The following is a 26,918-nucleotide window of genomic DNA, read 5'->3' as shown; positions in this document are numbered from 1 at the left end:
CGAGCACACTGCAGCCGGCGAGGACGACACGGTCGGACCTGCGGGACTCGGCCCTGGATGGATATATGCGGCGGCGGGGCAGTAGCGGCGAACTTGTGCCTCAGGGAGCTGCCGTCCAATGAGGCCGCTTTCACTGTCACAGCAGAGTCCACCGCTGCAAGGAGCTGTTCGGCAGTGAGGCGGGTGTCGACACCAAATATCAGCCCGCTGCACTCGTTGAGCGCGGCTGGTTCCTTGGCCCGCACGGGCAGGCCACGGATGACCATTGTGGCCAAGAGGGCATTGAAATTGCCCTCGTCGGCCACGTCCACGGCCAATACGTTGCGACGCGTGTTCACGCGCGCTGCTAGCACGCCAGAACGTGGATGAAGCTCCTCCACCAGGTCCCAGCCTTGTTCTCTGGTGAACCCAGTACCCCGGACTGCTGGGCGGAAAAGCACCGATTTGTATGGCAGCGCGGTGGGGGCCACCACAGCAGACGCAGCCCTACGGAGGGCCGCCTAACGGCGCCGCTGGGCGTTGGTTGTCTTGATTGTTGAACGCATCAGGTTGGTGGGGTCCGCTGCTGCCGCGCTCGGCAGCGGCCGTTTTGGGCTGGTCTCCGCTGTGGAGCAGGTGCCGGAGGCTGCCGGTTGCTCCTGCTGCAACAAAGACATCACTCCAGCAGGACTGGATATGCCCATGACTGGAGCTGCTTCCACTGGGACTGCAATTCCCTCCGGTTGGGTAAAGCGGGAGTAGGAGCCACATTCAGGGGGCCGGTGGGCCTCCTTCTTGCCACCTGGCTTCCTCGACTGTCAATGTCGCTTTTGTCTGGGGCTGGGCGAACGCCGCCTCTCGCGCCACACAGAAGAATCCATTGCGGAAACTGCGTCTTCGTCTTGGGACGCCATGTTGTGCACTGAAGTGGGAACTACAGTGTCTGGTAGTGCCTTTCCTGTTTCTGGCGCGCCGCGCGAGGCTTGATCGGGGGCGCATACGTTTTTGTTTTTGTACCTTCCTGTGTTTCATTGGCATGAAGCACCTAATAAAATGCACACTGAGTTCAAGCAGAAGACAAAAAACCAAAGTATACAACAAAGAATGCCAGCTCTTAGCGAGGGCCACAGCACTTGTAGAATACACTCAGTATGTCTGCAGATGGTAGACAAAAAATTGTAGCATCAAAGAAAGCTGAAATTGGCTCTAAAAATGTACATCAAAGAGATGGCTATATCCCAAAACCACAGAAACAATTAGGACTTGGACGGCTTTTCAACACTACTCTATAGAACATGAAGGAGTAAGAATGTGCACATTGAACGCTTGTGGCATATATCAAAATCATGACAGCGAGTGCACATTTCAAGTGCAGGTGATCAAGTTGTTCCGGTCCGTGTTAATATAAATGTTGCATGTCCTCTTCATTGTACCTGTTGATGTTCCTGCTGCGATTACCATTTGCAGGTGGAGTCAATGTCATGTGATCTGCACCCACTATAACCTGTAACGATCTTCAAAAAGAGCTTCTGTCCATATTGCATAGCACTTCACATCTGATGTGGCCGTCCACGAACAAGGCGCGGCCTCCCAGATTATACAAGCCTAGCAGAAAGGTTAATGATGTTGAAAATGGGCCTAGGGTTTCTCACCACATGACTCAGATCGGAAGTGGTGCAACGGCTGCACAAGGTCCACACGATCACCTGCAAATGTTGAGTGCCTAAATTATATGCAAATAAAATTTCAAACACGCATGGCACAAGAACATTCAAAATTATCAAAGCTGCAAGCTAGGCTGCGGTAAAGTGTAAACTATGAATGCAAGAAAAGGTCAGTGCAAAACATATCAACTAAGTGAACAATTTCCGTAACAGATACAGACGGCTTGGTACCGGACATTGTAGATTGACGGTTAACTTTTTTGTGCAGTTAAAGGAACGACGTATATCAAGCGATTTCACTTGTTTTTCCTTTCTCGGTCGTCGAAACTACAAACCAAGAAATATTGACAACTACGAGCACACTCAGCATATTTTTCTTAAGTTCGTGCAGTGTAGAGAAGTTGAAGAAAATAAATGCGCTGTAGAAATAGGCAGCTAAAAGCAACGTAAAATGCTGATTAAAAATATCGGATTCGCCACATGCGTCCTGTAACTATTCCTTTAATCTTCAGTCATTTCCCACCTGCGTACAACTTGAATGCGATTGGCGCTGTATGAACAGTACCTTTGTAGGTTTTACTATTGCACTTACTTCTTTGATGTTCGACGTGCTGAACCCTTTCCAGCAGACTGACTGCATTGCCTTGCTGGTCGACACCCATCCAGAAGCCCGACACCCATCCAGAAGTTGTGTAATCGCGGCTATAGCGATAGCGCGACAGCGGTGGCGCGATTATCGCGAGAGTTGGCTATAAGATAAGCCACGTCGTTCGGGCACCGGGTCGCATTCCACTACAAGCTGTGATGGAATAAACTACGTTCGGTTACCAACCCACCGGGCCTTCGTCTGCTGTTCCCCCGATGAAACACGACATTGGTGACGAGGATGGGATCCTGACCAGCCGACATGCAACGGATGATCCGGCAGCGGCGGGTTCAGTGACGCAAGTCTTCGGTCGACTGGGACATATCGAGCCTTTCGACGAGTCTACGAGCGACTGGCCGTCGTACGAGGAACAATTGACGTCGTTTCTTCTGGTCAACCGTATCCCCGAGGATGACAAGGTACATGCTTTTTTGAGTCTCGTAGGCCCAAAGACATACAGTCTCCTCAAGTCGTTGACCGCACCTGATTTGCCGTCAGCTAAAAGTTTCGACGTGTTAAGGAAGCTTCTAGGTGACCACTTGTCACAAAGCGGTCGTAATTAGCGAACGCGCAAAGTTTCACAGAGGAGCGCAACTCGAGACTGAGTCCATTTCAGAATTTGTAGCTCAGTTGCGCAAGTTGGCGCAGACATGCGAATTTGAGGCGGCCCTAGATCAGTCTCTGCGGGACCGTTTGGTCTGCGGTTTGCGCAGAGAAGACATACAGCGTGTGTTATTCACGGAGGATAGCAAGCTAACTTTCCAGAAAGCTGTGGAACGAGCGCTTGCCTTGGAAGCGGCTAAAATGAGCGTGGCAGAAGCGCACGCCTCTGAAATGAGCGTACCGGACGTTCACAAGGTCAAAACGGTTGGGGAAAGTGGTTTGACGCAGCGGAATTGCTATCGCTGCGGGTCTGCGAAGCATGCAAGCCGTTCATGCCCGCATATCGCAGACATCTGTTTCAAATGTGATAAGAAAGGACACATTCAAAGAGTGTGCCAAGCTAGTAAGCAGCGAAATCCAAAGGGAGAGCGGCGAAGCTCGGTGAAGGTGTTAATTCCCGGTCAAGCGTCTGTTAACATGAAGGAAATTGGTTCGCCTGGCCTGGAACCGATAAAAGTTTTGATTAACGTGCAAGGTGTACCTTTGGAAATGGAACTGGATACTGGGGCTACTGTGTCCGTCATGTCTTTGCATCAGTTTCGTCAGATGTTTCCCTCGATTAAGGTCATGGCAACGACGCTCAAGCTCAAGACGTTCCAGGGAGCCATCGTTGAGCCTGTCGGAGTTGCTCACGTTGCCGTGCAGTATGGAGAACAGAGGGCCCAGCTGCCTCTTTACGTCACGAGAGAAAAGGGACTCCCTCTGCTTGGTCGACAATGGTTGCAAGCCATCCGACTCGACTGGAGCCGTATTTTCGAGCTCAACGCCATTTCAAGGTCAGATGTTTCTGCATGTTTAAGTCAAAGCGGCAGATTGCGCACGCTTCTAGACAGGTACCAGAGTTTGTTTAAGGACGAACTGGGGACGATTGCAGGAGAAAGAGCGGAATTGGCACTAAAGGAAAATAGTGTGCCGAAATGTCTAAAGGCAAGAAGTGTGCCCTTTGCATTGCAACCTGCAGTCGAGGCAGAGCTTAAGAAGTTGGAAGGCATGGGAGTAATTTCACCAGTCGCTACGAGTGACTATGCCACACCGGTGGTACCGGTAGTAAAGAAAGACGGTAGCATAAGGCTATGCGGAGATTACAAGTCTATCCTAAATCCTTGTCTTGAAACTGACCGGTACCCACTCCCGAGAGTCGACGAGTTGTTTGCAGCACTCGCTGGGGGCCAAGAGTTTTCTAAGATTGACCTCAACCGAGCGTATCGGCAGGTAGTAATGTCGGAGTCTTCAAGAAAATACTTGACTCTTAATACCCATAAAGGGATTTTTGTCGTTTAATAGGCTGCCGGTCGGAGTTTCATCGGCACCTTCCATTTTTCAAAGAATTATGGAGACAATGTTGAAAGACTTGAAAGGTGTCAGCTGCTATTTGGATGATGTTCTTATCACAGGCAGGACGCCGGATGAGCATTTTTCTAATCTTGAAGCGGTCCTAAAGCGGTTGATGGAGCGCGGGGTTCGAGTAAAAAACTAAAATGTTCGTTCTTTCAAAGAGAACTGCGGTATCTGGGTCATGTTATCAGCGCAGCAGGAGTCAGCACAACGCCAGAGAAGATAGAAGCTGTAGTAAAAGCTTCTGCGCCCACTTGCAAGCAGCAGCTGCAGTCGTTTCTGGGCATCGTGAATTACTACGGAAAGTTTGTTCCACGATTGTCCACTCTTGCTAGCCCTCTTTACAAACTGCTGCGTTGCGGCGAGCCATGGCGTTGGGATGAATCGTGTCAAGTGGCTTTCGAGGAAATCAAGAACGCGTTGACGTCATCCTCTGTGCTGGCGCATTACGACCCAGATAAACCTTTGCAAGTGGCATGTGACGCTTCCCAGTACGGCGTGGGGGCAGTACTTTCTCATGTTGCAGAAAATAGAAGCTCCCGCCCGGTCGCTTATGCGTCGCGCACATTAACTGACGCCGAGAAAAAATACAGTCAACTAGAAAAGGAAGCGCTTGCCATTATTTTTGTCATCAAAAAAATTTCACATCTACATCAATGGAAGATGTTTCACGTTGATTACGGACCACAAGCCGTTACAAACGATACTGGGGCAAAAGGCAGGCATTCCACCGATTGCGGCAGCACGTTTACAGCGATGGGCTGTCCTTTTGTCTGCTTACAAATACTCGCTTGTGTACAAAAAGTCCAGTGACAACGCAGAAGCAGATTTTTTTTCAAGGTTCCCTCTTGACAGCCAGGAGGACGGCACGTCCGAAGGCGAGGAATCGTTCTATGCGTTGCGCCTGGAGTCGATGCCTGTATCTGCCAAAGAGATCGCGCGAGCTATATCACGTGATCCGTTGCTTTGCAAAGTGTTCCAGTATACAAGTATAGGCTGGCCACTGCACTTACGAGATGCGAGCCTAAAGCAATTTTTTGACAGACAGTTGCAGCTCAGTGTGCATCAAGGGTGCCTCATGTATTGAATGAGGGTAGTGATCCTGTCTTCCCTACGAGAGTCAGTGCTCGAAGAACTGCACCAAGGTCATCCCGGCATCGTGCGGAGCAAGGAATTGGCTCGCAGTTACGTATGGTGGCCGTCTATTGATGAAGACTTGGAAACAAAGGTACAAAGTTGTCAAGCGTGCCAGGAACAGAATGATCCATGTAAAGCACCTCTGCATCCTTGGGCATGGCCGACCGCGTCGTGGAGGCGTGTTCATCTGGACTTCGCGGGGCCTTTCAAAGGAACAATGTTTCTAGTGGTAGTAGATGCCCACTCAAAGTGGCCAGAAGTGTTTATCATGCGGAGCACAACGTCCGAACGTACTGTTGCTTGTTTACGTGAACTGTTCTGCAGATTCGGAATTCCGGAGACGGTAGTGTCTGACAATGGACCACAACTGGTCTCCGATGAGTTCAAGGCATTCATGCGGGACATCGGAGCCAGACATGTCGTGAGCGCCCCTTACCACCCAAGCACAAATGGTCTGGCAGAACGTTTCGTGCAAATGTTGAAGTCTGCACTACGCAAGGCATCTCCTGGTGAGTCTGTCGAAAAAACACTTCACAACTTTTTGCTGGCGTACCGAAATACGCCCCATCCTACGACGGGAGAGGCTCCAGCTAACCTATTGATAGGTAGAAGATTGCGCACTAGGCTGGACGCAATCAAGCCTACAGTGGAGGGAAAGGTGATGCACAAGCAGTTCACCCATATGCAGCAGCGTAAAAGCAAGAGGGACTGTTTTAGCATTAATGAAAGTGTTTTAGTTCGAAATTACAGAGGCTCGCCGAAGTGGGTTCGTGGGACTATATGGCAGAAGACTGGACCAGTCTCCTACAAAGTCATGGTGGCCACACCCCGAGGAAAGTTCATCTGGCGTCGGCACCTCGACCAGCTGCTGGATATTTCAAACCCTACGGTGACAAGGTCTACCGACGCAGACTGCATGGAGGGTTCCTGGTCTTCCCTTCAAGCACGACGGGTGATCAGCCAGCTTCGGATGAGCCGGGGCCCGAACAGTCTCCCGAGGGCCTTCCGGGTCCCGCTCATACATCTGAGACGTCAGCTCCCGGGAGGCGCTACCCATTACGACAACGACGTCCACCCGAGCGATACGAAGCTCGCTTTTAACTATTGTATAAGGATACAATCGCACCCTTTAAATAAAAGGGGAGGAGTGTTGTGTAATCGCGGCTATAGCGATAGCGCGACAGCGGTGGCGCGATTATCGCGAGAGTTGGCTGTAAGATAAGCCACGTCGTTCGGGGCACCGGGCCGCATTCCACTACAAGCTGTGATGGAATAAACTACGTTCGGTTACCAACACACCGGGCCTTCGTCTGCTGTTCCTCCGACGAAACACGACAATTTCCAGCAGACTGACTGCATTGCCTTGCTGGTCGACACCCATCCAGAAGCCCGACACATTCCGGGGGCTCGTTGCTCGGCCACACTAATACATTTCGTGCCATCCAACATCAGAGGCGTTCACCGTTGGCGATCGCACCCGAAACACCAGCAGCTCAACAGTTCCACGCTCCGAGCCAAGGGCATTTCTTGCCTCGGAGCTTGCAAAGCCACCACACTATACTCCTCGTCCGATGATTGTACTGACGAGCTATATCTTTCAAGACAATTTGACAGCATTGCTGTGCTGCAGCAAATCTTCGATCACCACTTGCAGACGACGAACGGCACGAAGACCACTCATAATTTTACCTCCCTGCATGGCCGCCGCCATTGTTGGGTTATCATAACCGCGCAGACTAATGCTTACCATGGGAAGAAATGGTTTGAGATAAGAAAGCACTTAGCGCCGTCACGCGGCCGTTCGCTTCGGTCCCCATTAGAGATGGTCTCAAGCGTCCTTTATTTCATACGCGCTCATATTTTGCCTTTCCATTGCGTTTAAAAACCTAAAGAAGGTGTTTATAAAGTTATCATTTTACTTTTAATAACAACCTAAGAAACTACGGTAGGCTAACGACTGCTTGAATCAGCTTGCCTGTCGCCATTGTCTCATTAGCATAATTCGGGTACCTCGCCACTCGGCGAAATTATGGCGGCCAAACGCCAGCATTTTCGCTAATAACGGCACATAAGTTATGTCATGATGCGTCAATTTGAAGTAATCTAAATACGCTTGCGTATCACGTTTTGCACGAGTCATAGCTCCAGCCAATCAAATTTGAGCAGCTGCTCCTTCCCAGTATGACATTATTTGCATCACATTTGTTAATCGAGCGTAAGTGTTCTCCAAACCACCACCAGTAACTTTGTTTCCACTATAAAATCATTGGTATTTGTCATCCAGGCAACAAGAATAGCTCCGGTTAAAATCAATTTTCACGGCTACGTCGTTTGGACGTAACCGCAAAAAGTGCTTGCCTCAAGTGATGGTTTCGCGCCACAAGTTTGAAGCACGTGACTCTTTTCAGAGCCAATCAGAAAGACAATATGGCACCGCCAGGGGAAGGCTAATTTCGAGGATCGGGCCCCAGGATTAGTACGTTCGTACAAGGTGGCCCACTCCGCGATCGTCGTCTGCTGGGCAGTTACACCTAACGGGACACAACCCCGACCATACACCTCCCCTCACCCTTGACTGATGATAGCGGCGTCGTGGGGGAGAGAACGAGCACCGAAATACGAAGTGCGCAAATATTTCACAAAGTTGGAGGCATGTCGCTCGCTTTTACTGAGCCGCAAAATGTACTACGAATGAATCATTGATGACAATACCGCACGGTTCTGTTCAAATTGTGGTCGCCCGTGAAGCTTTTTTCGGTATTTGTCTCGGACCAAGAAAAGTGCCCACACGCATTCCGGAAGAAACGAGGCGGCGTATTGTAGCACTGGCGGCAGCGGAAACGTCTCAAATAGAGATTGCTAGGGAAGTTGGTGTGAGAAGGGCGAAAGCAAATAGGATTATTCAGGCTTACCGTGATGAAGGCTAGATTAGAGATCTACCTAGGGGTTTAACCAGCCAAACAAACTAGAGCAAGATATGGCCGCCGTTGGTGTACTGCTGTCGGTTCCTTCATGATGGCGGGCCAGATAAAGGACACTGCGGGGTTGGACACAAGCGAACAGCTTGTGTGAAACCGGCTACGTGAAGCAAGCTTAACGAAGCATGTGTGACCCAGAAAAAATTGCTTTCACCTGCCAGAAAAGCGAAAAAATAGGCTGCGAATATTGCACGAGCACCTGAAATGGACAGTGGTTGACTGGAGTCAAGTCGAATTCAGCGACGACTGCACGTTCTGTTCTCAGTGGAGGCAGAAGCAGAGTCGACTCTCAGGCTCTCACAAGGTATGCCACGCAAGGCTTGTGCGTGATTGCAAAGCAAGCCCTTGGTGAACTTTTCACTCAGTTTGATGTTACCCAGAATTGAGCAAATAGTGCTCATTGACTTCGCCACAAATGGACTGAGCAGCTTTTTTAAGCATAAGCTATGTGCATAAGCATAAGTTACGCAGTGAATTTGCACGGAGAAGGTGGTACTAGACACAGATATTAAAATTATGTGTTTACTTTTGCAGGCATGAACCTTCCGCATCCAGTTCGCAAAGGCCAGCGATCGCCGGGTTGTCAACTCCTGGGAAGTAGTCACCAAGAAGGAACTCGGGCCCGTCTCTCGGATTCATGATCGTTTTTTATTCGGACGGATACAATGCTATTATTGAGGAAAGCTGCTTCCCCACGTTCCTGATGATTCTTTCAAGGATATTTTCTTGTATCTTCAACAAGACCTCTACCCCATCCACACTTCCCTATTTGTTTAAAAGGCTCGCCGAGAGCAACTCGGCGTTATGACACTGCATGACCGCCGCAAACAGCCTAGCGTAACATAACTGCAACTGTGTGGAAATTGTGAAACCGAATTTATCAAGAATGGGCCTGCACCATGCGAACGCTGATAAACTCTGGGAAGGCGTGAAGGGAGAGTGGGAAATGCTTAAAGCTGACTCGGATCTTGTGTCAGCTTTATAAGACTCGCTACAACGACGCATGGCTGGGGTTGCTGAGTTGGGTGGAGATTTTCAGGCATATTAACCACCCAAGGTTGCGCACATGCGCTGGGAGGCACTCAAAGTGCTTATGTAATTAGTGCCTGGCTTTGCAGCGATATCCAGTGAGAAGTATTTCTTTTTTTTGTAGAACCAAGTATTTCTCGTGATTTATTTGTTTCTTTCATCGTTTAACTGGGTATGCGCAATAATGTAATAAATATGAAAAAGGAATGCAACATAGTTACATTTGTTTCTGCTATCTCGGTTAAGCCAATAATTCGCGCATTCAGCAAGCAGTAACTGCTGCTTGGCCTTTCTGGGAAGAGCCCAGCCTACGACCGCACAGAGAAAGGATTTAGTAAAGAGTGGACACTGGGGCACTTCAATAGGGTCCAGCGGCCCAGCTGACTGTAGTGCCCCAGGCGGCTGACGCTTGACGCACATCCGCTTTCGGTTAATGACGCGTGGTTTGAATGCTAAGAAGTGCTGCCGTGATGCCGCGCCCTGTTGGCGCATTATTTGTGTTCTTTACGGTGCGTTATTGTTTTTCTATTTATTTTCAGTATTTAAATATAAAATTAGGTTACAATTGCAACTGACTGGCCATCAACGCAGCTGCGTCAAGGCCTTTGCCAAATAGCTCTACTGCAGAAAAGATTTCAGGTGCTTTGTGAAATGAACATTTATTGTGCTTCAAACAAAAACAAAGCAGATACAATTCTTTCATCATTTGCTGCATAAAAGCAACCAGGAAGGCAGACGAACTGTAGGATACATACGACTCTGACGTCTACATTACAAAAAAGGGACAAAATATTACACAAGCCAAGAAAGAATAATAGGTAGACAAATATAGCTGGACATGCAGATATACAAAGTATGGCAAATAATACATAAGAAAATAGACATCCCAAATGCTAACAATACGATCGCAGCTCCCTCAGAGTACCTTAACACAGATATCAACCACAGATTTCAAGCAAATACACTCCAAGTTGCCTTGGGTACTATTCCACAAGGGCAACATTCCTTTGAGCTTAGTGAATACGTTGCCCTTCTTCACACCGTCATGTACTTTTGGATACGACCTTGGCAGCAAAATTTGTGATCGTCTTTCATCCTCAGCACTACCTTATTCAGCAAGTTGGAAAATTTTCTTGGCCCAAATACGCTGTAAGCACGAAATAAGCTGGAAAAGATTCAGACTTTGGTTACAGAGTACGTTTCCTTCATTTTACAATAAAAATGTAACTAGCACTCGTTACGTTCATAGCCGCAATGCACAACAGTTTCAATGAAAAATGGTTCCTATTATGCTCGTCGTTATAGCCGCGGTCTCTGGGGTGGTAAACAGTATAAACCAACCAAGCTTAGCATGCAATGTTATCATATTGTCGAAACATTGGAGACATTTATTTCATTAGTATAACACATTTTCCAGGTTGATTAACATCTATATCATTGTAGAAATACCCGATGTACATATTAGGTCACGTGAATTGGCAACCCGAAAACGAACGCTCAAACCTATTGATACGTGGCATGCGGGATATTGCTCTGGACCTCTTGCAATTATGCTGTAATTGTTTCAGGAGGGCCCACCGCAGAGACTGCCACATTCTTGCATCAGCTGGAAAATTTACAGTAGAAGTACTTGCCGTCGTGATACATCTTTTGCCAAAACTGTTTAAACATGAAACGTGAGAAAGCTGTAAAGGAATGAAATGCGAACATGGTCAATATGGTCCCGTGGTGGTGACAAGGTCGATGATACAAACGAAGAGTCGGTGATTGCACTCAAGAAACTCTTTACTGGGCTGACTTGCGCCTGAAAAAGAACTAGGCAACTCGGCGGCGGCGATAGCAACAATAGTGCTCGTCGATCGTCGAACAAAGAATGCTTGTCGCACTCGTCAACGCTCCATTTAAAGGCTGCTCAGAACAATCTAAATAACGTCGCAGACTGCTACAAGCACAAGCTGGAATATTGTAGAAAGGCACACGAGTGACCGGAATCTTCGACACAGATCTCGATGCATCTTGCGCTACAAAGAAACTGATAAAGGTGCGTCTCGCGACATCGAGCATTAACAAAGAATACAGAACTGATACGCGATCCAGAATCAGAGTGATAAGGCCGCATGCTGGCGGCTGTTAAAAAACAACAAATAGTGTTTTGAAGGTTTCGCGGCATTAAACCCTCCTTATAAAAACATCGCCTCGATGTTCCAAAACAAAGCAACTTAAAGATAAACACTACAACATTTAAACACCACAGATACCTTAACGCGCGTAATGTGGCTTGAGCCGTACAATATGCACAATTTCTGGGCTTTCGTGATGCTCACGTACCGTCGGGAACGACTTCATAGTCCAGTGGTCCGACGCGGCGAATGATTTTGTACGGCCCTAAGTATCGACGCAACAACTTTTTCCTTAGTCCGCGACGGCGAATTCGTGTCCAAACCCACACTTGGTCTCCTGGGTTGCACTCTGCGTTGCATCGTCGGCCGTCGGTGCGGTGTTGGTCTTTAATGCGCATCCGTGCGAATCGTCGGGCTTCCTATGCACGCTCCAGGTAGGCGGCGACTTCAAGGTTGTCCTCGTTGGTTACGTGCGGCAGGATTGCGTCGAGCGTCGTCGTGGGCTCCCTGACGTACACAAGCTTGAACGGCGTCGCTCTGGTCTTCCCCTGGACTGCCGTGTTACACGCAAATATGACGTACGGCGAGATGGCGTCCCAGGTCTTGTGTTCATCGTTGACGTACATGGCGATCACGTCCGCGATCGTTTCGTCCAGGCGCTCGGTAAGGCCATTGGTCTGGGGATGGTACGCAGTTGTTCGTCAATGGCTTATATTACTGTATTCCAGGATGGTTTGTTTCAAATCTGCCCTAAACGCCGTTCCCTTGTCCGTGATGAGCACTTCTGGGCCGCCATGTCGCAAGAGAATATGTTCGACAAAAAATTTGGCGACTTCTGCCACAGTACCATAGGGTAGTGCTTTTGCTTCGGCGTAACGGGTAAGGTAGTCAGTGGCCACGATGATCCACTTGTTACCCATGGACGAAGATTTAAAGGGGCCGAGGAAATCCATTCCGATTTGTTGAAAGGGCAGAATTGGGGGCGGAATCGGGTTTAGTAGCCCTGCTGGTCTGATCGGCGGCGTCTTGTATCGTTGGCACTCACTACCCGTCTTCACGTAGTGGGCAACTTCGGCAGGCAGTCGCGCCCAGTAGTACTTCTCCTGGATTCGACGCAACAGGCGCACAAATCCGACATGGCCTGCTGTGAGCTCATCGTGCAACGCCTGCAGAATTTCCTGCCCTAGGTGTTTAGGCACTACAAGAAGCTGCACGGTCCTGTTGGGTGCGAAGTTCTTTACGAGGAGACCATTGCTTAACGCGAACGATGATAAATGTCGCCTGAACACACCAGGAGGGGAAGCGGTCTTTCCTTCTAAGTAATCGACTAGCGCTTTCAGATCATGGTCTCATCGCACCAGTTCCGCGGAACTGATAGCGCTTACCGGTCCCAAAACGGCGTTGCCGTCATCGTCCTTCGAAGGAGCGTCGACGGTAGCGCGGGATAAGCAGACGGCCTCGGAATGCTTCCGGCCAGACGTAGAGACTTCAGTCAAGTCAAATTCTCGAAGTTGTAGGCGCCATCTGGCAAGGTGGCAGGAGGGATCTTTGAAATTAGCTGTTTTCTCTGGGTTTCAGCGAACGCCATCCTTGCTAACGATGTGGCCTAGGACCTGCAGTTCTTCGTAAACGAAGTGGAACTTCTCTGCTTTTAGCGTTAATCCCGATAACCACACCAGATTCAGACATAAAAGCCATCCATATCTGTCTATAATCAATGGGCACGTCAAACCCGAAGGAATCATGACGCTTACTGAAAGATTTGTTTCTTCCCGATGTTTTGAAATGAAGCAAGTTCTTTGAATCTGTTCCATGTGTTTGATGTGGAGCACAACTCCTCGACTTTCCCACACTTGCTACAGACTTCCTGCCTAAAATTGTACATGCGCCGTGCTGCGCAAAAGAAATCATTGTCTGTTACCACATAATATTCGGACATAGAAGCCATCCACATCTGCCTATAGTCATTGGGGACGTCAAAACTGAAGGAATCATGTCGCTCACCGAAAGAATTGTTTCTTCCCGATGTTTCGAAATAAAGCAAGTTTGTTGACTCTGCTCAATGCGCTTGATGTGGTGGACAACCGATCAACTTTCCCTCGCTTGCTACAGCCTTCCTATATAAAATTGTACATGCGCAATGCTTCGCAATTGAAAATATTGCCTATCACCACACCGTATTCGGACATACAAGTTATCCACATCTGCCTATAATCAATAGGCACGTCAAAACCGAAGGAATCATGTCACTACCCGAAAGATTTGTTTTTTCCCGATGTTTCGAAATGAAGCAAGTTCGTTTAATCTGCTCCATGTGTTTGGTGCGGAGGACAACCGCTCAACTTTCTCTTACGTGCTACAGCCTTACTACCGAAAACTGTACATGCACCATGCTTCGCAAATGAAATCACTGTCTGCCAACACATCATATTTGAAAAAAAAGGGAAATCTTATTAGATTGGACATGGAAGCCATCCACATCTGCCTATAGTAAATGGGCACGCCAAAACCGAAAAAATCATGTCGCTCACCGAAAGATTTGATTCTTCCTGATGTTTCGAAATGAAGCAAGTTCGTTGACTCTGCTCAATGTGTTTGATGCGGAGGACAACCGCTCAACTTTCCCTCACTTGCTACGGCCTTCCTACCTAAAATTGGACATGCGCCATGCTTCTCAAATGAAATCATTTTCTGTCACCACATTATATTCGGGTTGCAGCGGTGGCGTAGCGGTAGAACATACGCCTCGCATGCAAGAGGACCGGGGTTCAAATCCCGGTGCCGCGCAATTCTCCACCGGATAAAAAAAAAATCCGCGTGTCGATGGAATTGCATAAACAGGTTTGGGGTGCGACCTGGTGCCGGTGTACACCTCCGGCAACGCGCTCCCTCACCAGAACAGGAGTTGGCCACTCTGGTGCAGTAATTGGCCGCAACTTCTTATTAGTTCCATAAAACCCCGGCCCTCAGTCACCAGCGGCTGCGGAACAACTGACCACGGCGGCGGTCAGACCTGTGACGCAGCAGGGGGTGCTAAGAAAGCCTGGCTCCGCTGGACAGGCCGCCATTGGAAATTGACCCTGGCAACGTTTAATGCTAGAACCCTAGCTAGTGAAGCTAGTTTAGCAGTACTCTTAGAGGAACTAGAGGGCGTGAAATGGGATGTCATAGGGCTTAGTGAGGTTAGGAGGCTGAATGAGGCATATACTATACTGAAGGATGGGCATGTACTGTGTTATCGAGGTTTACCAGAGAGGCGCCAACTAGGAGTAGGTTTCCTTGTCAATAAGTATATAGCGGGAAATATAGATAAATTCTATAGTATTACTGAGAGGGTTGCAGGCATCGTAATTAGGCTCAATAAGCGGTATAAACTGAAGGTTGTACAGGCCTATGCACCTACATGTAGTTATGATGACCAGGCAGTTGAATGCTTCTATGAAGATGTAGAATCGGCAATGCGAAAAGTAAAGACGCAGTATACAGTACTATTGGGCGTCTTCAATGCCAAGGTAGGGAAAAAACAGGCAGGAGACCAGGCAGTAGGTGACTATGGCATTGGTTCTAGGAATAGCAGGGGGGAGTTACTAGTTGAGTTTGCAGAGCGCAATAACTTTAGAATCATGAATACCTTCTTCAGCAAACGGAAGAACCGGAAATGGACATGGAAAAGTCCTAACGGGGAGACTAAAAACGAAATCGACTTCATAATGTGTTCAACCCCCGCCATTATTCAAGATGTAGAGGTAATCGGGAGAGCGCGATGCAGTGACCACAGGATGGTGAGGTCCCGAATAAGCCTAAATCTGAAGAAGGAGCGCAACAGTTTAGTAAGAAAGAAACCCATCAACGAATTAGCGGTGAGGGGGAGGGCAGAAGAGTTCAGGATCTTGTTACAGAATAGGTTTTCAGCTCTAACTGAGGATGGCGACATTACCCTAGAGGCAAGGAACAATAATTTCAGAGATATCATTACTGAGTGCGTGGTAGAAGTAGGCGATAGGATATTTCGAGAGAATAGCGGTAAGCTGTCTAAGGAGACGAAAGATTTGATTAAGAAACGCCAGAGTATGAAAGCTTCCAATCCAATAGACCAGATCGAATTGGCCGAGATATCAAAGCTAATCAATAAGAGCAAGGTGGCCGATATAAGGAAGTATAACATGGAGAAAATTGAGCATGCTGTAAAGAACAGGGGAAGCCTTAAAGCGGTAAAAAGAAATTGGGCATAGGCAAAAACCAGATGTATGCGATAATTGAAAAGGCGGGCAACGTCATCACTAATATGGAAAAGATAGTCGAAGTAGCCGAGGAGTTCTATACAGATCTCTACAGTAGCCAAAGTAGTCAAGACCGTAATGAGATTAGCGGTAAGGAAAAACAGTCAGATGTTCCACCAGTGACTAGAAACTAGAAACTATGAAAAGGGGGAAATCAGCTGGAGAGGATCAGATAACTACAGATTTGCTGAAGGACGGGGGGGGGGGGGGGATATCGTGCTAGGAAAACTGGCCACCCTGTATACGCAGTGCCTAGTGTCATCGACGGTACCGGAACCATGGAAGAATGCAAACATTATCCTCATTCACAAGAAAGGGGACTCTAAGGACCTTAAAAAATACAGACCAATCAGCTTACTGTCTGTTACGTATAAGGTATTTACTAAGGTAATCGCTAATAGAATCAGGACAACCTTAGACTGCAATCAAGCAAAGGATCAAGCAGGGTTTAGGAAACGGTACTCTACTATCGATCATATCCACACCATCAATCAGGTGATAGAAAAATGTTCGGAATATAACCAGCCCTTATACATAGCATTCATTGATTACGAAAAAGCATTTGACTCAGATGAATCCTCGGCGGTGATGCAGGCATTGCGAAATCAGGGGGTAGAGGAGCCGTACGTGAAAGTGCTGGAAGATATATACAGTGGCTGCACAGCAACCACAGTTCTGCATAAAGAAAGTAACAAAATTCCCATAAAAAAAGGTGTTAGGCAAGGAGACACAATCTCCCCAGTACTATTCACAGCTTGTTTAGAGGAAGTATTCAGAGACTTGGAATGGGAACAGTTAGGGATAAGGGTAGATGGAGAATACCTCAGTAATCTGCGATTTGCTGATGACATTGCCTTGCTAAGCAACTCGGGGGATGAACTGCAAATAATGATTGATGACCTAGACAGGAAAAGTAGAAAGGTAGGCTTGAAAATCAATATGCAGAAGACTAAGGTAATGTTCAACAGCCTCGGGAAGGAACAGCAGTTAACATTAGGTAGCGAAATACTGGAAGTAGTAGGCGAATATGTCTACTTAGGACAGGTAGTAACCGCGGATCCGGACCACGAAAAGGAAATAACAGGAAGAATAAGATTGGGATGGAGCGCATTTGGCAAGCACTCGCAGATTATGAGTAGCAGCTTACCGGTATCGCTCAAGAGGAAAGTATACAACAGTTGCATCTTGCCTGTACTCACCTATGGGGCTGAAACATGGAGGCTAACCAAGAGAGTTCTACTTAAGTTGAGGACAACCCAGAGGGCTATGGAACGAAAAATGGTAGGGGTAACATTAAGAGATAGAAAGCGTGCAGAGTGGGTCAGAGAAATAACTCAAGTTACCGACATTCTAGTAGAAATTAAGGAGAAGAAATGGACATGGGCAGGACATGTAGTGCGAAGAGAGGATAACCGATGGTCGCTGAGGGTAACAAACTGGATTCCAAGGGAAGGAAAGCGTAGCAGGGGGCGGCAGAAAGTTAGGTGGGCGGATGAGATTAAGAAGTTCGCAGGGGTGAAGTGGATGCAGCTAGCACAGAACCGGGTTAAGTAGAGAAATATGGGAGAGGCCTTCGCCCTGCAGTGGGTATAATCAGCCTGATGATGATGATGATGATGATGATAATGATAATGATGACATTATATTCGGACATAGAAGCTATATACATCGGCCTATATTCAATGAGCACGCCAAAAACCTAAGAAATCATGTCGCTCACTGAAATATTTGTTTGATCACTATGTTTCGAAATGAAGCAAGTTCATTGACTACGCTCCATGTGTTTGATGTGGAGGACAAACGCTCATCTTTCCCTCACATGCTACAGCCTTCCTACCTAAATTTGTACATGCGCCGTTCTGCGAAAATGAAAAAAATTGCCTGTCACCACATCATATTCGGACATAGAAGTCATCGAAAGCCAATAGTCAATGGGCACGTCAGAACCGTAGGAATCATGTCGCTCACCGAAAGGTTTCTTTCTTCCCGATCTTTCGGAATGAAGCAAGTTCTTTGACTTTGTTCCATGTGTTTGATGTTAAGAAAAACCGCTTAACGTTCCCTCACTTGCTTCAGCCTTCCTACCTAAAACTGTACATGCGCTTTGCTTCTCTAATGAAATCATTGTCTGTCACCCCACCATATTCGGACATAGCAGCTATCTCTATCAGGCTATATTCAATGGGCACGCCAAAAACCTAAGAAATCGTTTCGCTCACCGAAATATTTCTTTGTTCCCTATGTTTCGAAATGAAGCAAGTTCATTGACTCTGCTCCATGTGTTTGATGAGGAGGACAAACGCTCAACTTTCTCTAACATGCTACAGCCTTCCTTAATAAAATTGTACATACGCCATCCTGCGCAAATAAATCATTGTCTGTCACCACATCATATTGGGACATAGAAGCCATCCACATCTGCCTAAAGTCAAAGGGCACGTAAAAACCGAAGGAATCATGTCGCTCACCGAAAAATTGGTTTCTTGCCGATGTTTTTTAATGAAGCAAGTTCGTTGACTCTGCTCCATGTGTTTGATGTGGAGGACAACCGCTCATATTTTCCTCGCGTGCTATCGCCTTCCTACATATAATTGTACATGCGCCATGCTGCGCAAATGAAATCATCGTCTCTGACCACATCATATTCAGACATAAGAGCCGTCCACATCTGCTTATAGTCAATGGGCACGTCAAAATCAAAATTATTATGTCGCTCATCGAAAGATTTGTTTCTTCCCGTTGTTTCGAAATGAAGCAAGTTTGTTTATTTGCTCTATGGGTTTTTTGTGGAGGACAGGCCTCACTTTTCCCTCTCATGCTACCACCTCGCTAACTAAAATACCCGTGCGCCAAGCTGCGCACGTGAAATCATTGTCTCTCACTACATCATATTCAGATATAGAAGTCATCCCTATGCCCATAGTCAATGGCCACGTCAAAACCAAAGGAATCATGTCGCTCACTGAAAGATTTATTTCTTCCTGATCTTTCGAAATGAAGCAAGTTCATTGACTCTGCTCCCTGTGTTTGATTTGGAGGACAACCGCTCAACTTTCCCTCACGTGCTACAGCCTTCCTACCTGAAATTTGTACGTGCGCCGTGATGCGGAAATAAAATCATTGTCTGTCACCACATCATATTCAGACATAGAAGCCGTCCACATCTGCCTATAGTCAATGGACACGTCGAAACCAAAGAAATTATATCGCTCACCGAAAGATTAGTTTCTTCGCGATGTTTCGAAATGATGCAAGTTCGTTGACTCTGCTCAATGTGTTTCATCCGGAGGACAACCGCTCAACTTTCACTCACGTGCTGCAGCATTTCTAACTAAAACTGTACATGCGCCATGATGCTCAAATGAAATCACTATCTGTGAAGACAGCAGATTCAGACATAAAACCATCCACATCTGTCCTTAGTCATGGGCACGTCAAAACCAAAGGAATTATTTCGCTCACTGAAAAATTTGTTTCTTCCCGAGGTTTTGAACCAAACTAGTTCGTTAACTCTGCTTCATGGATTTGATATGGAAGGCAGCCCTCACCTTTCCCTCTCGAGCTACCGCCTGGCTATCTAAATTACACGTGCGCCACGCTACGCACATGAAATCATTGTCTGTGACCACATCAGAATCGGATATAAAATCCATCGAAATCTGTCCTTAGTGAATGGCCGCGTCAAAATTGCAGGACTCTAGTCGGTCACTGAAAGATTTCTTTCTTCCCGATGTTTCTAAATGAAGCAAGTTCATTGACTCTGCTCCATGTGTTTGATGTAGATGACAACCGCTCAACTTTGCCTCACATGCTACTGCCTTCCTACCTTAAACTGTACATGCGCCATGCTTCGCAAATGAAATCATTGTCACCACATCCTGTTCAGACATAGAAGCCGTCCACATCTGCCTATACAATGGACAAGTCAAAACGAAGAAATCATGTCGCTCACCGAAATTTTGGTTCCTTCCCTATGTTTCGAATTGAAGCAAGTTGGTTGACAATGCTTCACGTGTTTGATGTGGATTGCAACCACTGAACGTTCCCTCACTTGCTACAGCCTTCCTACTTAAAATTGTACTTGCGCCATGCTGCGCGAAGGAAATCATTGTCTGTCACCACATAATATTCGGACTTAGAAGTCATCCACATCTGCCTATAGTCAATGGGCACGTCAAAACAGAAGGAATAATTTTACTCAGCGAAAGATTTGTTTCTTCCCGATCATTCGAAATGAAGCAAGTACGTTGACTCTGCTCCATGTGTTTGATGTGGAGGACAACCGCTCAACGTTCCCTCACTTACTAGAGTCTTCCTACCTAAAATTGTACATGCGCCATGCTGCGCGAATGAAATCATTGTCTGTCAGCACATCATAAACGGACATAGAAGCCATCTACGTCGGCCTATAGTCAATGGGCACGTCAAAAGCCTAAGGATTCATGTCGCTCACCGAAATATTTGTTTCTTCCCTATGTTTTGTAATGAAGTAATTTCATTGACTCTGCTCCATGCGTTGGATGTGGAGGAAAATCGCTCAACTTCCCTTACGTGCTACAGCCTTCCTACCTAAAACTGTACACGCGCCATGCTTTTCAAATGAAATCATTGCCTGTCACCACATCATATTCGGACATAGAAGCTATCTACATCGGCCTACAGTCAATGGGCATGTAAAAACCGAAGGAATAATGTCGCTCACCGAAAGATTTGTTTCTTCCCGATCTTTTGAAATGAGGCAAGTTCGGTGACTCTGCTCCATGTGTTTGATGTGGAGGACAACCGCTCAATTTTTCCTCACGTGCTACAGCATTCCTGCCTAAAATTGTACACGGGCCATACTGCTCAATTGAAATCATTGTCTGCCACCACATCATACTGTAACGTAACGTTACACAGAAGGCGCTCTGGCACCGAAGAACTCCAACAACCAGTCATGGCAGCACGAAAGCGGAGCACCGTTTCGCTTTGTCGTCTTCTCCGGATCGCCCGTTCCAATCTTCGTCGTCTGAATCGCATGTGTCATTGCCCCCCCCCCTTCTTGGCAGCACCGCCTCGATGCTGCAAATGCTGTTTGATGCGATGAGCTGACAGATAGTATGCTAGGTTGGTATAGGATGCCACAACACAAAACGGGGCGCCATCAGTCTCAAGATTAGTCAGCGGGCGATCGTGGTAGGGTTTCATCCGGACGACGTGTACAACATCAGTGAACTTGCGTCGTCTGCGGCTTGAGGGATCTTGGGTCGCGGATTCAACTTTGTATGTAACGTCGCTGAGGCGGCGGAGGATGCGGTATGGGCCGAAGTACTTGCGCAGCAATTTTTTAGAGAGCCAACAATGACGAACGGGCGTCCAATTCCAGACATAGTCTCCAGGCTCGTAGGCAGCGAAGCGCCGTCCATTGTTGTAACGGTCAGCATGTAGTTGCTGTTGTAGGTATATGCGCTGCCTTGCCAGCTGCCGCGCTTCTTCCGCACGCTGAGTAAAATTAGCAATGTCCAGGTCAGGGGTGTATACGGGCAGCATTGTATCCAGTGGAGTAGTCACTCGACAGCCGAAGACAAGCTCGAAGGGTGTGAGCCGCGTCGTTTCCTGAAGTTCCGAATTATATGCGAATGGGGCATATGGGAGGATTTGATCCCATGTCTTACGCTCTATATCCACGTACATAGACAGCATGTCGGCCAGAGGTCTGTTTAGCCGTTCCACCAAGCCATTAGTTTGCAGGTGGTATGCCGTGGCCCGTCTATGGCTAGTGTGTGTAAGGTTCAGTACAGCCTTAGTCAGGCGGGCCGTAAAAGCTGCCCCGCGGTCGGTAATGATACCAGCCGGAGCGACATGACGCAACACGATGTCGTGGAGAAAAAACTGCTACTTTGGTGGCAGTTCCATTTGTGAGCGACAAGGTCTCAGCATATCGGGTCAAGTAGTCTGTCGCGACAACACTTCAATGCTTTCCATTAGTTGACTTCGGGAAAGGACCAAGAAGATCCATGCCCACTTGTTGGAAAGGAGCTTGCGGTGGAGCGATCGTCTGAAGAAATCCAGCTGGTTTCGCGGGTGGAGCCTTTCGGCGTTGCCAGTCACGGCAGGTTTTAACGTAAGATTGTACTGAAGGTAATAATTTCGGCCAATAGTATTTCTCCCGAATTCTTGCAAGCGTACGACTAACTCCCAAGTGGCCGGCGGGCGGTTGGTCGTGACAAGCGCTCAAGATGTCAGGCCGTAGATGCGTAGGTATACGAGTAGAAATGTCTCTCTTGATCTTTCAAAATTGCGCTTGTAGAGCACTCCACTTCGTAAAGCGTACGGCTGCAAGCCACGACGAAAACCAAGCGGTACTCTACCACCGCGTCCTTCCAGATAATCGATGAGCGGCGCCAGCTCCGGGTCCTTGCGTTGAAGGTCAGCCATATGGGACTGGGTAATGGCCCCAATAAAGGGAAAATCGTCGGCGTTTTTCACTGCAGTGGAGTCCAATGGCGCGCGTGACAAGCAATCCGCATCTTGGTGTTTATGTCCCGACTTATAGGCAACAGTAACGTCATACTCTTGAAGACGGAGGCTCCAACGAGCTAAGCGTCCAGACGGGTCTTTAAGACTTGCCAGCCAGCACAAGGAATGATGGTCGCTGACAATACGGAAGGATCGTCCATAAAAATATGGTCGAAATATGCCGATGGCCCAGATCACCGCAAGGCACTCCTTCTTCGTTGTCGAATAGTTTACCTCCGATCGTGAGCGTGTTCGGCTCGCGTAGGCAATAACCCGTTCTACTCCGCCTTGCCACTGAGTGAGTACCGCGCCGAGGCCAATGTTGCTGGCATCAGTATGTACGTCGGTGGCGGCGTCTTCATCGAAATGGGCGAGTATTGGGGGTCTGTGTAGGCGGCTTCTAAGCTCCTGGAAGGCTTGTTCTTGATCATCTCCCCACAGGAAGGGTATGTCTTCTCTGGTTAATGCTGTCAGCGGTTCAGCTATCTTAGAAAAATCTTGGACGAAGCGTCGGTAGTATGAACCAAGACCTAGAAACCGTCGAAGTGCCTTTTTGACACTGCGGTAGTCTTCTCGGGATCTGGGAGAACGCCCTGTGCGCTGAAAACATTGCGGAGGAAGTGTAGTTCCTTGAAAGCAAAGTGGTATTTCTCAGGCTTGATCGTTAGTTTCGCGCCTTGGAGTGCTTGAAGCACGATGCGCAACCGGTCCAAGTGTTGCTCGAAAGTAGGCGAGAAAATAACATCATCTAAGTACACAAAGCACGACTGCCACTTCAGACCTGATAAAACCGTGTCCATCATACGTTGGAACGTGGCCGGTGCAGAGCAAAGACCAAACGGAAGCACCTTAAACTCGTATAGGCCGTCGGGCGTCACAAATGCAGTCTTTTCTCGGTCTTCCTGATCCACCTCGATTTGCCAGCATCCGCTTTTGAGGTCTAATGAGAAGTACCTGGCGTCGCCTAGTCGGTCGAGGGCATCATCAATCCTGGGCAGCGGATAGACGTCCCTTTTGGTCACGTTATTTACCTTTCGGTAATCGACACAGAAGCTTTCTTTTTGACAAGAACCACTGGCGACGCCCATGGGCTCATCGAAGGCTGGATCACGTCGTCCGCAAGCATTTCATCCACTTGCGTTTTAATGGCGTGGCTTTCCTTAGGAGAAACCCGGTACGGGCGCTGGAATACCGGTAGCGTGGTCTCATCGGTGATGATGCGGTGCTTGGCGATAGGAGTACGACCTACCGTAGAGCCTGTGGCGAAGCAGTCTGCGAAATCGCTCAGAAGAGCCGAGAGAAGATTCCTGTGATTGGGCCTGAAGTAGGTGCTAATTTTAACGGTTTGCAGAGTATGACAAGGTGCGGCCTCTTCTTTAGGGTTCGCTCCGGCGGTGCATAAATGAGGTAAGGCAGTAACAGCGTGAAGTACGGCAACAGCCGTGTCCTTTGCGAGATGCCGCATCTCCTTAACAAAATATGTCAAGAGGATAGTAGCACAACTGTTCTGGAGTTGTACGAGTCCTCGAGCAATGGCTAATTCCTCCTCGAGTAGAAGCGCAAGGTGCCCATCCGTGATGCCCTCGTAATCGTGGAAGAAATCATGCTTTACAAGAACCAGCACACTAGAACGTGCCGGAGCCCTCACGTCATCGTAGACTATACGCAAAACGTTCAGACCCGGATCTTCGTTTTCAATGCGCGCCACGGCTCGTTTCGTCGAAAAGGAAACACGCGCTCCTTTCAGGTCAGTGACAGTGCCGTTGGTCTGTAGGAAGTCTAGACCAAGGATCAAGTCTTTCGAACACTCAGGAAGCACAATAAATTCTCCGACATACACAAAACTACGGATGCCGACCCGCGTTGTGCACTTGCCTGCAGGTTCAATCAAGTGACTTTCCGCCCTGCGAATTTTTCGGCCGGACCAATGTGTCGAAAATTTCTTCAATTCTCGGGCGAGACCACGGCTCATTACTGAATAATCGGCACCAGTGTCGAGTAACGCAGTGACATCCACTCCATCAGTCGTTACACACAAATCGGAGGTAGTATGCCGGATGCTGTCGCTGCCTGACACAAGCGAAATCTCGTCGGGTCGGCCTGACGATGACGGAGGATCTTCACATTTCCCGATATCAGTGAGCCTGCCTCCGATGGCCGCTGGTATTAGTTTTCCCGGCCAGGGCTGGAGAGCGGCGTCGGGAAGAGTTGGGACTTGTCCAACAGGTAGCTCGTTCGGGACGCAGACTGACGCTCTTGGTAACCGGACGTGACAGAGTACTGTCGCGCTGCAAGCTCGCTTGCAATCTCAGTAGGCCGTTCGGCATTCCGAGGGTAGAGGTTCTCCGAGGCGAAACCCCGCATATTGACGCGGCGGTACGGGCACGCCCAGTAAAGGTGACTGGCTTCACCGCAATGATAGCACAGGGGCCGACGGTCCCGGGGCCGCCATACTTGACTTTTACGGGGTCGCTGGTAGATTGGCGGAGGGGAGTAGCGAGGCTTCATACGGCTCCATGCGAGGTCCTCCATGCGAGGACCCTGCGGCTCCATTGCTGGAGCTGCGACGTTGATACTATGGTCCGGCGGGGGAGCCTTACGTAGGACGGACGCGTGGGTGGGTCTCGCGTCGAACGTCTGTTGGGGAACGCGCTGCTGGGGAACGTCAGCAACTTGCTCTGCTGCCATACGCACCTCGTCACGGATGACTTCAGCCAGTGAAGGAAAAGGTGTTGTGTTGCAAGGCATGCGGAGCGCTTGCATTTCCTCCCGCACGACAGAACGGATGAGATTTCGTAATGCGTTCATGTCGATGCCGACATGCACAGGGGGTGCGTCGGACCCAATGATGTTCACGTCACGGTTATACGGACGGGCTGGGTGTTGCAGCGTTGTCTCCATGGTCGCTGCCTCGCTCAGAAACTCCGCCCCAGTGCGGTGCGCGGTGGACTGCGCACCAGTCCCGCGAAAAGTTCTTGTTTAACGCCCCACGTCAGGTGGCGCAGCTTATCTTCTGGCATTTTTGGGTATGTACGCTTGCAAAAGGCGTGTCATGTCCTCAAAGAACATACACACGCTCTCGTTCTGGCGCTGACTGCGCAAGTGTAGCGGAGCTTCTGCTCGCTCCCGGCGATCGGCGCTAGGAAAAGTAGCTTTCAAATCACGACAGAAGGCTGCCCAGGATGGGGAGGAAGCCTCATGGTTTTCAAACCATGTCCGTGCAGACTCCTCAAGAGCGAAGTGTCTGATATGTGTAATCGTTCGTTAATACTTTGTCGTTAGAAAGAAAAGCAAACGATTGAACAAACAACAACTGAATTTACTGCAAATAGAAAAGGAAGCACATTCAAACGCGTCCGTTTCGCACCAAGTTCGTTTAGCGACTGCTCGCCACTGTGTCCCACTCCCGTCTTCTTCATTGTCCCCGCTCTCCCAGTCCTCGCCCCGAAGCCCCTCTTTACTCACTTTCCACTTTCACTTTACCCCCTTTCCTTACGGCGCAATTGCGGTGTCCACAGAAAAACTAGTGAGACAGTTATCGCGCCTTTCCCTTCCTATAAATAAATCAGTGAGGGGCGCCTTCCGGGAACGGCGAGCGCCTGGCGCGACCCAGGGGGTCGAGCGGCGTCCTTTTCGAAGGGGCCAGGAGGTCATAAATTAGACCGCCCGAGTATCCCAAAGAGCGTGGGTGGTAGGTCGACTGTTCCCCGCGCGGACGACCGTTATTTCGCGAACAACGTTGACGACACATTCCCGCCCGAAATAGCACAGGCATTTCACAGACATGCACTCACTGCACAAGCTCCACTGGGTACAGCACTTGTAGTGGACGACGCAGGGTGGTTCCTCCAGGAAGCCTTACGGTCCCGGATCGAATTCGCCCGTCGCGTCCGGGGAAGGTCGTATCGATTATCGCCATCTTCCAGAGCTGTCTGGGCTGTAGAGTCTCCTTGAGCAGCACAATGTCGCCTGCCTGTAGACTCCGGGTTGGGTTCTTTTGGTGCAGCTGCGTGGTTTGCAATTCTTTCAAGTACTCGTTCATCCATTGCCGCCAGAATCCGCGCAGGAGTCGTGCTCTGTTCGTGAACATTTGCAGTAGGGTACCTCCAGTAATAAATAGCATTCAGTTCGACAAGCGGAACATCTGGCAGTGCGGTGAGCCTCCTGCCGATAAGAAACGAGGCCGGGCAAAGAGGATGAGGCTCGTTCGCTTCGGTGTGCACGTGCGTTAGTGAGCTTGGACAAATCGCTGTGCTTGGGCAGAATGATCAACATGTCCGTACTTGGTTCCCAAGTGAGTCCCAACACCTTAAACACACCTGACAGGTAGCCAAGAGGTTTTGACCCATTTGAGTCCTGCTCAAAAATTCGACAAAGCTGCTCGCTGTTAGATGCCCATTTGTGCAACTTCATCGAGGCTGCTCCGAAAATTGCGTTTGATTCGTTGTACAAATTCAGTGCGGCCCGTTCGTTTTCGGCTCCCATCAGTATGTCGTCGACATATAGGCTGCGTTGTAGTCGGCTTGCAGTGATCGGGAACTGCTCCTCTGCGCTCTTTAGGTTATGTTGGAGAGTGGCAGAGAGCAAGA

General features: G+C 48.6%; 1 long non-coding RNA gene across 1 annotated transcript; it reads left to right on the top strand.

Moving 5' to 3' along the window:
• Positions 1–2,336: 2,336 nt before the first annotated feature.
• LOC146192217 (uncharacterized) lies at positions 2,337–9,770 on the top strand. The gene is made up of 2 exons (XR_014706747.1): positions 2,337–2,708; positions 8,937–9,770. It is a non-coding gene; the product is annotated as an uncharacterized LOC146192217 (long non-coding RNA).
• The last annotated feature ends 17,148 nt before the right edge of the window (positions 9,771–26,918 follow it).

Source organism: Amblyomma maculatum, chromosome 4 (assembly GCF_055883805.1).
Source record: "Amblyomma maculatum isolate TAMU_Amacu chromosome 4, ASM5588380v1, whole genome shotgun sequence".
Taxonomy (NCBI): domain Eukaryota; kingdom Metazoa; phylum Arthropoda; class Arachnida; order Ixodida; family Ixodidae; genus Amblyomma; species Amblyomma maculatum.
Note: the sequence above shows the minus strand (reverse complement) of the source record. Positions and strands in the feature narration are given on the sequence as shown.